This window comes from Chinchilla lanigera, unplaced genomic scaffold (assembly GCF_000276665.1).
Source record: "Chinchilla lanigera isolate Chin_1 unplaced genomic scaffold, ChiLan1.0 scaffold00099, whole genome shotgun sequence".
Classification (NCBI taxonomy): Eukaryota; Metazoa; Chordata; class Mammalia; order Rodentia; family Chinchillidae; genus Chinchilla; species Chinchilla lanigera.
The window spans coordinates 5,916,719-5,923,794 of NW_004955500.1; the positions used below are offsets into that span (position 1 = coordinate 5,916,719).

A 7,076-nucleotide genomic window follows, 5' to 3' on the forward strand; every position below is an offset into this window, starting at 1 on the left:
TTTTTTTTTTTTTTCCCCTCTGGTACCGGGAACCGAACTCACGACCTTGCGCTTGCCAGGCAGGCGCTTTGCCGCTGAGCTAAATCCCCAGCCCCCAGCGCTGGTTATTGTTGAAATTGGGTTAAGATGGAGGTTCATTATGTTATTCTCCACTTGAGAATATGTTAGAAAGTTTCCATACTGAAAAGGTTTAAGTCTCTTAGTTTTGAACTACCTGTATTTTTCCTGATATTCCCGCAACACGTTTGACAGCAGAAGGAAGATACTATAAATCCCTTCGGCCAAGCAGAAATTTCCAGTAACTAACATTGCAGAGCTTTGCTGTTATAAAGTTCACAGTGGAGGCACTAAGGCATCTGAAGCACGAAAGGATAAATTCTGCTTGACAGATTTTAATTTTGTAATGCAACTTATTGTATTGTCTTAATAGCTTTATTGAAATATAACTGATATTTTAACACTGTAAATATATAATACAAAGTTGGGCATATGCCAATATCCATAAAACCATCATGACAATCTATGTAAGGTGCAGATTTCATCACCTCCAAAAGAATACTAGTGTCCCTCTGCAAACCAGCCTTGTTGGAGGTACACTGGACACTAGATTGGGGCCTCTAACATGTTTTAAAGGGCATAATATAGTATTGCTGACTATCAGCGGTACGCTGCCCAGCAATCTCCAGCTGTGCAGTCCACCTTGCATAACTGCAACTTTGTATCAGCTGAACTGCCACTCCCCATGTGCCCTCCCCCTGCTTGCTGATAACACCGACACTGTTCCCTGCTTCTAGGAATCTGCCTGTTTGGGTATCTCCCAGAAGTGGAACTAACTGAATTTGTCCTCCTGCAACCGGCTTACTGCTCTTTGCATACTACCTTCCAGATTTATCCACGAAGTCAAAAATAGCAGGATTGCCTTCCTTTAACCCTGAACAATACTTAATTGTATGTACCTATCGTCTTTCCTTTCTTCACTCATCTACCCGTCGGATTTGTGTAGTTTCAGAAGTCAGTTAGTGTGAGCAGTGCTGCAGTGAAGCTGGGAGAACAGACATCTCTTCAAGGTCCTCATCTCAATTCTCTGGAATAAATACTGAGAAGTAGGACTGCCAGACTACATGGTAGCTCTAGTTTCAATTTTTTGAGGAATCTCCATACTGTTTTCATAATTACTGCACTAAGTGTACTGCACCAATGGTGTACAAAAGTTCCCTCTTACTCGTACGCTTGCTAACACTCATTAGCTGTTCTGTTTTATAACAGCCTCTGCACCAGGTGTGAGGTGATATCTCACTGTGATTTGGATTGGTGATCTCCAGATGATTAGGGATGCTAAGTTCATTTTCCTATAACCTTTGGTCTTTTTACTCTTTACTTGGAGAAATATCAACTCAAGTCCTTTGCCTGTTTTTTAATTGGCTTATGTATTTTTAAGAGCTCTTTATATATTTTGGATATTCATCCCGTATCAGATATGGTTTGCAAATATGTTTTCTCAACCCATAAGTCTACCTTTCATCCTGTTCTTTCCCTTGCTGTCCAGGCGTTTTTCAGTTTGATGTAGATCTGCTTGTCTGTTTTTGTTTTTGATTCCTGTGCTCTTGGAGCCAGATCCAATAAATCTCTGCCAAAACCAACGTGAAAAGCTTTTTGCCTATGTTTTCTTCTAGAATTTTTTACAGTTTTGTTCGATACATTCAGGTTTTTAATCCATTTTGAGTTTTCTTTTGGGTATGGTATAATATAGAGATTTAATTTTTTTTTTGGTCGTTTTGAGATAGGGTCTCACTATGCAGTTCAGGCTGGCCTTGAGCTCACTCTGTAGTTTAGGCTGGCCTTAAACTCACAGCGCTCCTCCTGCCTCAGCCTCCTGAGTGCTGGGATTATAGGTGTGCACCACTACACCCAGCAGATATTCAATTTTATTCTTTTGCAAATGGATGTTTAGTTTTCCCCACACTATCTGTTGAAAAGACCGTATTTTCCCTACTGTGTAGTGTTAGCGCTCCTACTGAAAATGAGTTGATCATATACGCTTCTGTTCCACTGATCTCGGGACTACTTTTACATGAATACTACCCTAATACATGAGATGTTTTGAAATTAGGAAATGTGATCTCTCCACCTTTGTTAGTCTTTCTCAAGATCACTGTGGCTACTTGGGGGCTTTTGTGGTTCTATATAAATTTTAGGGTTCTTCTATTCTTGTAAAAAAATCTCATGGGAATTTTGATGGAGATGGGTTGGGTTTTCGGGTCACTTTGGGTCATAGGAACATTTCAATATGAAGTACTCCAGTTCACCAGCCCAGGGTGTTTCCGCTGGGCTTTCATTTATTTCCTCAGTGTTTTGTAGTTCTCTGCGTCCACGTCTTTCAGCTCCATGGTTAAGTTTATCACTACTTTACTTTCTTTTGGCGCTGTTCTAATTGGGAACTTCTTGTTAATTTCCTTTTAAGATAGTCTATCTTTAGAGTATAGAAACAAAACTTATTTTCGTATGTTGATTTTTGTATCCTGGAACTTTATTAAAATCACTTAGTAGCTTTAACTGGTTTTTCTGCAGAGTCTGTAGGATTTCTCTACCTACGTACACATAATTTCTAGTTGCTTAACAAAGAGCAATTATTCAAGGGGCAGTTCCAGGAACAGGATAAAGTGAGAGTCTTTGACTGAATCCCTTCCCTAAATTCCATGCTATTTATTTAAAGTAATGTTGTTCTGGCCTCCTTGCAGTCCTCCCTCCAGTCCTCCCTGCGGCCCCTCTTGCCTCAGGCTCCCCAAAGATTGTGCATTGCTCAGGGGCCGCAGCCCTCAAGGCCCAGCGGCCTGCACCGTTCCAACGCTGCTGGCAGAAAGGGACCAGCCCACTGTCCACCCAAGTTGCCTCTAAGTGAAATATATCTTTCTTTTCCTTTTTCTTAACAGTTTTATAGTACCAAACCTGTACCCAATGTTATAAAACTATTCCAAAACAAAGAACAAAGTCCTTGTCCTGAGGAATTTGCAATTTAAAAAGAAAAAATGACGCAAAGCAAAGGGATAGGACAGAGAGCGAAGAAAGAGTTTTGCAGGAAAGGTGAAATAGAATCAATAAAACCTGCAATAGACCAAAAAATAAAAAGGCTAAGTTAGAACCCTAAATCCGCATAGAAGATTGTAAGAATAAAGATTTGCTCTAAGATCTGTAGTAACAATATGTATTGCTTATTAGGTACCACCCAGTATTGCTACAATAACTGTGTAAGGTGCATCCTGTTACTATATTTAATTGGAAAAACGAGAATTTATTTTAGATATTTAACCATAAACCACTGCGGTGTTCATGAACTGCCGTGTGTGATGTCAAATACCTTGCAGACATAAACTCGTTTACTTTTCACAGCATCCCTGTGAGGGCCGAACCACTATTATCTTACCGATAAAGAGTAAAGCGGACAGATTGATTCACTTGCTCAAGACCACACAGGTAAAAGGTGGGAGGGGCGGAATTTGAAACCGGAGAGTCTGAACGACAGAGGCAGGAGGCAAACCCAGGAAGCTCAACTCTGAAGGCCCCGTGGCTCACGCATATTACATAAATATTTAATTTAATTTAAAACTACTTATACAGCCTATCAACAATGCACAGGCTTTCAACAGTTCGGTAAAAAAGTGTTTATTTGAAGAATAAATACTGTTCAAGAAAATGGAGGAAGAAGCAGGCCGTCTTTCTTTCATTCATTCTACAAACAGGCACCAGCGTCTTTTTATACCGGACACAAAATAAGGCGCTGGGCCAACAGCAGTGAACGGAGAGTCAACATGAGAGCAAATCGGGGAACTGGGGATGCTGCTGGTGTAGACAGACCACTAGCAGTGGAGGAATGATCCAGCAGGAAATCAGGGAGCATCTCACTCCTGCCCTGGAGGTGAGATCATTCCTGGACTGCACCGTCCTGCATAGTATTTAGTCCTTTCTTCACCTGTTCTCTTACTTCCTTTGCTTTAGTTATGACAGAGGAAAACTCCATCAAAAAACATTACTGTGGACATTTGTTAACACTTCAGATAATGCTTTGGACGGTAGGCGTGATGACATGAATTCAACAGCTGCTGGTCTGGGCACTTTACAGGTAATAACTCATTCAGTCCGCATAAACCCAAAAGGTAGATGCTCTTATGACCCCAGTTTCATAAGTCTATGTAGTCGTTTGGTCCTCTCTTACCCAGGTCTCTTCCAAAATCCAAGGGAGGGGTAGAACTCAGGGACCTCTTCAGAGATGAGGTGTGCAAAGACGCCTGGACCCCACCTCCTCTTCCCACTTCCTCCATGACTGTCTAAAGCCCTGGGTACAGAGCTCTGAGGTTTGTGAGGTGACTCCCTCTCCTCCCTGCGTTCAGGCCGTTCTGAGGAAAGACCCTCCAGGCTTTCTCCAGTTCTCCCTTCCTTCCTTCCTTCCTTCCTTTCTTTCTTTTTCTTTTTTTCTTTCTTTCTTTTTCTTTCTTTCTCTTTCTCTTTCTTTTTCTTTCTTTCTCTTTCTTTCATTCTTTCTTTCTTTCTTTCTTTCTTCCTTTCTTTTTCTTTTTCTTTCTCTCTCTCCCTTCCTCCCTCCCTCCTTCCTTCCTTCTTTCCTTCCTTCTTCCTTCTTTCCTTCCTTCTTCCTTCCCTCCCTCCCTTCTTCCTTCCTTCCTTTCTTTTTTGGTACTAGGAATCAAACTCAAGACCTTGTGCTTGCCAGGCAGGCGCTGTATCACTGAGCTGTATCCCTGGCCCCTCTCCAGTTCTTTCTTTAATTTCTGCTTTAGGACCTAGCTCAAGCACCACTCCGTAGTTCACTGTTCCCTAACCCCTTTTTGCAGCCACATTCCATGGTGGAGTGCTCAAATGTAACCCTGCTGCTCTTTTCCTGCGGTCCTGCAATGGTTTAGGCATTTGTTCTTTCCTCTCCTCGCCCAAGCCATTACTCAGCAGGTCTTTCTGCAGCACTTAGCACTGTGCTACATATTGAGGAATAGGGAAAAAAGAAGCCCTCTAGTACGGCTCCTGGGAGACAGTGACACCCTGGCATTATCCCCGGAGTGGATGAGTGGAATTAGGTCATTCCATAAATAGTGAGCGGGAGCCCGGTAGGAGAGGAGCAGTCATGTGAACGTTACTGTACTTTTTCCATTTCTCTCATCACCTGCATCCTTGTATGTTGTGTTGCACACTTCTAACCATCTTCTTTACTTAAACTTTTGTTCTCTCCCAGTTATTCTCCTCTTCATTTTATTGCGGCCCTTATTAGGACAAGCAGGAGCTGTGATTTAGTCCCACTTGGTTCTCATGCCACTGGTCGCGTTGCCACTCACTGGCTGTGTGACCTTTGGCTCTTTGCTTAAGTACTCTGGGGTTCAAACGCCTCGTCTGTAAAATGAATGTAACAAAGACCAATAGGGTGGAGCACTGCGTGAGGAGTAAAGGAGACTCACACATACAAAGGTGTTGCTGGCACAGAACCTGGCTCTTCGAAGCTCCTCCTCTCCTGCCCCTTGACTCTCCCTTTCCTGCCTCTTCCTCTTCACACAGGATACAGGAAAGTGTTTTTCTAAAAAAACTACTATTATTTTGATGTATGTCAAGGGTATGCAACTAGCCATTTAACCCATTTTTAGAGAAAAACAAAAGCTTAATCACTGCTTTGAATATATCAAAATTTAAACAGAAAGAGGGGGAAGAGAACTTTAAATTTTTAAAAACAGGAAAGGCAACAAAACTGATACGTAGATGCTGGAGTAATACTGCAGAAACCAGCGAAGACAGTGCCACAAGAAGACAGACACACAGGTTCACGGGCTGCTTTGCGCACTGCGCTTGCCCGCAGCATTTGAGCAGCTGACACGCACCGCAAGGATACTATGCATTCCCCACCGTCACTTACTTGGAAAAGGTCTGGGGCTGCAAAGATTCTGCGCCCTTACCTGTGAGCTCGGGTCTTCGGCCCTCTTAGGCAGAACGAGCCTGTAATGCACCAATAATCAGGGGTGTGGGTAGAGCTCAGTGGCTTCCACAACAACAGTAACCACTCAGGAGGTCAGCTCTGCGCCCCTAGACCTCACCTGTCCAATGCTGCCCACAATAAAATGAAAAAGAATTGCCCGTTTACATGTAAAAGCGATGAACACCTAAACAGAATTTGTCTTCCCACACGCTATAGCTACATTTCCTTGTCTGCAAAATGGGTGCAATAATGGAACCTATCTCCTAAGGCTGTTCTGAAGGTGAAATGCAAACAGAAAAGCAGCAGTAAGGAGAAGCCGCGTGATTGCTGCGCACGTGCGAGCCCTGGCCCTTAGCCTGGCAGAGGCTGGCTCAGCCCCTGTTCTAGAGCTGAGGAAAAAATCGCATTTATGTCTTTACACCAATCTGCAAGGTTTTGCTGTTTTGTGATAAGACCAATAAAAGCCTCCTGTCTATGAACATGTATGGTGCGTAGTAATTTGTAAAGATCAGATACTCTCTTTGGTGCCTTGCTTCTTACAGACGTCTATCAAAACCAGATTTTCAGCCAGGCGTGGTGGTGCACGCCTGTAATCCCAGCACTCGGGAGGCTGAGGCAGCAGGATCTCTGTGAGTTCGAGACTAGCCTGGGCTACAAAGTGAGCTCAAGGCCAGCCTGAACTGCATAGCGAGACCCTGTCTCAGAAAGACCAAAAAAAAAACAAAAAACAAAAAAAAAACAAAACAAAAAACAAAAAAAAAACCCAGATTTTCTGTAGATCCATTGGATAGAATTTGAGTCTCTCTCTCTCTCTCTCCCTCGTTGGATGAGAGAGTCTATGATTTCGCTGACTTTTTAGAGACTTGTTTGCTGTCGGAACGACAAAATACTACGGATTGATGGTCACCCTGCACCTCCCAAAGGGTTAACCTCCACAGAAAGACAGCTAAAGCAAACTCTAGTTGCAGCCCCAGCTAAGCGGCCCCGAACACTGCCCTAGATGTAGGTGCTGTCCTGAAGGAAACGTGGACTTAATGATTTGCTGCCCCACGCCAACATGGGCTAAGGCGAGGGCGGCGGGCAGGCGCAGGTGGGAGCCCGGCCGGGCCTC

The 7,076-nt window shown here is 43.4% G+C and overlaps 1 protein-coding gene across 3 annotated transcripts in view; it reads right to left on the reverse strand.

Annotated features, from left to right (window-relative positions):
• Slc38a4 (solute carrier family 38, member 4) overlaps nucleotides 1-7,076 on the reverse strand; it is a 65,519-nt gene that overhangs the window by 57,153 nt on the left and 1,290 nt on the right. Inside the window, exon 2 of one of the 3 annotated variants that reach the window (XM_013505723.1) lies at nucleotides 5,946-5,985. The exons of the other annotated variants lie outside the window; for them this stretch is intronic. The gene's annotated coding sequence lies outside the window, so the exon portion shown is untranslated. The remainder of the gene's footprint in view (nucleotides 1-5,945; nucleotides 5,986-7,076) is intronic. 3 annotated transcript variants of the gene reach the window in all.